Here is a 4103-nt window from a genome sequence, read left to right on the forward strand (position 1 = left end):
TCCACTGCACAACACTATGTTTCCTAGGGTCCATTGCAAAAGGAGAGCCAAGGCAGGGGGTTTCCATTTCCTGTTCTGAAAGAAGGAAAGAGGATTGTGGCAGAAATCTAAAAAGGTATGTCTAACTTAAAAACAGCTCTTCAACTCACAAATATTTTTTATCAATCCATCTTTTTTGTTGTTTTTGTTGTTGTTTTTTTTCTTTTCTGAACAGTCACACAGGTTGTACTTTCAGCCTCTTCTTTCGAAAAGGAATCAATCAGTTTAACTTATCGTTGTTTTCTGCAGACATTAATAGTTGATGTCTCCTGCAAACAGGCAGATTTCTTGATTGAAGTACACAGAGGCAGGGGCTGGGGTCCCAAAGAGCATAGAGGAAAATATGCAGGAGGCTGTGACGTGATTAGGAAATGAGAAGAAAATAAGAGCTCCCTAATCTACTTCTTTTTAAGGGATGGTGAAGTTCACAATAATGATCATTTTCCGAAGGGAAAGGAAAAAATTATGGTATAGCAGAAGGAGTGTCTCTGAGAATGGTCTATATTTGTCATTATCTTCTGCACTCTGAGCAGGACTCCAAGCCCAACAACAGCAGATGCCCAACAGCAGCTCTATCAGCGAGTTCCTCCTGCTGCCGTTGGCAGACACGCGGCAGCTGCAGCTCCTGCACTTCTGGCTCTTCCTGGGCATCTACCTGGCTGCCCTCCTGGGCAACGGCCTCATCAGCACAGCCGTAGCCTGCGACCGCCGCCTGCACACCCCCATGTACTTCTTCCTCCTCAACCTGGCCCTCCTCGACCTGGGCTGCATCTCCACCACTCTCCCCAAAGCCATGGCCAACACCCTCTGGGACACCAGTGCCATCTCCTATACAGGATGTGCTGCACAGGTCTTTTTCTTTCTCTTCTTCATCTCAGCAGAGTTGTCCCTTCTCACCATCATGTCCTATGATCGCTACGTTGCCATCTGCAAGCCCCTGCACTACGGGACCTTGATGGACAGCAGAGCTTGTGCCACCATGGCAGCAGCTGCCTGGGGCACTGGGGTTCTCTATTCCCTGCTGCACACTGCCAGTACATTTTCACTGCCTCTCTGCCAAGGCAATGTTGTCAACCAGTTTTTCTGTGAAATCCCTCAGATCCTCAAGCTCTCCTGCTCAGAATCAAATCTCAGGGAAGTTGTGCTTCTGTTTTTTAGTGCCAGTTTAGCCTTTGGGTGTTTTGTTTTCATATTGGTGTCCTATGTGCAGATCTTCATGGCTGTGCTGAGGATGCCCTCTGAGCAGGGACGGCACAAAGCCTTCTCCACGTGCCTCCCTCACCTGGCCGTGGTCTTCCTGTTTGTCAGCACTGCCGCTTTTGCCTACCTGAAGCCCCCTCCACTTCCTCCCCACTCCTGGATCTGACAGTGGCACTTCTGTATGCAGTGGTTCCTCCAACCCTGAACCCTGTTATCTACAGCATGAGGAACAGGGAGATCAAGCACGCTCTCAGGAAGTTGCTGCAGTACACACTATTCCAGCTTCCATAAAATGCACAACTTCCTCATATGATTCCCAGTGATGGTTCTTTATGTTTTATGCATCTTTGATTGTTTGCTTATGTGAGATATAGCAATGTGCAAAAAAAAAAAAAAAAATGTTATTGAACTTATAAATAAAAATTTATTTCACTTCTTTCCTACTTAATTTGCATTTTTTTCACTCCAAGAGCTCATGTAAACATGTAACCAGATTCCCCGAATACGTTATATGATACCTAAAAAGCTTTCAAAATTGATGTTTACTTAGCTTTTCTTTCTTCCTACTTTGTCTGGATTTGGGGAGGTACAGCCGCAGATATCAGCTCAACGTGCTCTTTTCATTTCTGATCTCTACACCACCACAGTGCTCTCAAGCCCTCTCATTTGTGCAGTCCTGAAGGTCTTCTGTGTCTCATGACAGTCCTGTTGCCTCTACAGCAGCAATCCAGGGCTGCAGTCAGTATCCGGCAATACGAACGGCTGTGTCAGGGCTGGTCTCATTGCTGGCACTGCCATAACAAGAGGGCTCCTTCAGAGCAGGCCCAGAGAACTGGAGGCCTCTTCCAAAGCTGGTGTAAGGAATATACCTCAGGAGCTGCTCCCTGAGAAGACTTCAAGATATTCTGGTGCTCTTCAGTGTGTGACCGGATCAGATTGAATAGTCCCAAGGAGATCAGTAAGAGACTCGGGGCAGTGCTGTGGTTAAAGGTTTATGGGTTGAGATAAAGTGAAAAGAGGAAAAAAAAAAAAAAAAAAAGAAGAGAGAGAGAGAAGAAAAAGAAGAAAAAGAAGAAGAAAAAAGAGAAAAAGAAAAGGATAATAGTTTTGACAAATGTATTTATACATATATAATATATTTAGTATATTTTCACACATATACAATATATGCATTTGCAAACATATATGAACTAATTCTTATGTTTTTCTGTTTGCATGTTCAGAACTAGTTTCAGGGGTTTTAACAGCCATAGTATTCACTGTAGGAACTGAAGTGACTGTTGGGCTGTTGCAGGAGTTGGAGCAACTGCAGAGCTCATTGCCAGAGCTGGAATCACCGCAGGACCTGAGATTGAAGTTTTAGCAGCCACTGGGCTCATTGGAGGGGTTGGAGTGACCACAGGGCTGTACCTCCTGGCACAGTGCACCTCCCTTGGGAGGAATTTGTTTCATTTTCTTATAGCAATACTTGGAACAGCTACAGGACCTGTAGCAGGAGTGACTGCAGAGCTCATTATGAGGGGATGAGTGACAGCGGGATCTGTCCAGAGCATGGAGCAAACGCAGGACATGTGGCAAAACCTTGGAGCTGCTGCAGGGTCTGTGCCAAGAGTTGCAGAGGCTGCAGCACTGTCAGCATTTCCAGCTCTCTGGATCTGGCACACCGCAGTCATGTGTGTTTCTTGGGGGCTACCAGGGCCACAGCAGACCTGTCCCCAATATTCTACCAGTTTCTCAGGATCCTGCAGTTGCTCAGAGATGAAGTTCCAAAGCCCTGGGAGTGCCCACCGCTCCAGGCAGCTGCCCAGACCATCCCACACCCCCTGCCATGCAGAGCCTTCTCACCTTCGGGCAGATCTCTCACTGATATTCCTGAATAACTGTTTAATCTGAAACATAAGCTGAAACACATTAATGACACGTAACAGTGGGAGTGTGCTGGTGTAAGCATCCAATGGATAGTCAAAATTTTCAAGAGCTATTGGAACTAGCTGTCAATCTCCAGGAAAAAAAGAAGTGAGAGTGAGTCTGAGGGACTACTGGAAAGTGTCATCCCTTCTCTCCTCCGTAGCAAGACTCCCTGAGGAGGCCAAGTCAAGGGTGTAATTACTAATCTTATCAACAGTATAACTTCCATAACTCAAAGATGACATCAGAGATGAATGTGCACAAAACTTCATTTTGTCAGCTGCCAATTTTTTCATGATATAAACCAGAGTCAAACAGCATACCAAAATAAATACCCTAATCCAGCCCCCAGAGCTGGCAAACAGTACAGCAAGGAAAACAAGCAGCAAGCAAGGAGCTGTGCAATGCAGCTTCATGAGAAGACTCAACAAGCTCCACAAATGGGGAAACAATCAGCATCATGGCCTGCAGTTCTCCAGCTCCCACAAAGACCTGTGTTAACTCACTCAGGACAGATGTGCTGTTATCTCAATCGTTGGAGCCTCACATCGGGCACCAAAATGATGGTGGTTGTTGAATCCAGCATGTGGCTCAGCAGCACACAGTGCTTTGTGCACTGTCCCATTCCCAGTGGGATGGGGATGAGAATTGGGGAAAAAAAGTACAACTTGTGGGTTGTAACCAAGCAATTTGAAAAAAGAGATAAAAGCAGAGGTGTAATAGTTATCACTATATAACCATTTATATGCAGTAGTAACAACTGATGCACAAGCGCTTGCTCAGCATCACCAGACTGATGCTCAGTTGGGCACTGGGAAGAGAAGAGAGTGAGATAAACTGCCACCCCTTTCAATACAATTTCTGCTTGCTGTCAGGTGCTACAAAATGTCCCTTTGACCACTTCCAGTCAGCTGTGCGCAGTCTGTTCCCTCCCAGCTCCTTGAGCCCTCCACTGA

At 46.0% G+C, this 4103-nt stretch overlaps 1 pseudogene; it reads left to right on the forward strand.

The window, feature by feature from the left end:
- The first annotated feature begins 595 nt into the window (after window positions 1-595).
- On the forward strand, window positions 596-1530 carry LOC146757483 (olfactory receptor 14J1-like; annotated as a pseudogene).
- Window positions 1531-4103: the final 2573 nt, after the last annotated feature.

Source organism: Coturnix japonica, chromosome 20 (genome assembly GCF_054131305.1).
Source record: "Coturnix japonica strain WE chromosome 20, WE-NBRP24, whole genome shotgun sequence".
Taxonomy (NCBI): Eukaryota; Metazoa; Chordata; class Aves; order Galliformes; family Phasianidae; genus Coturnix; species Coturnix japonica.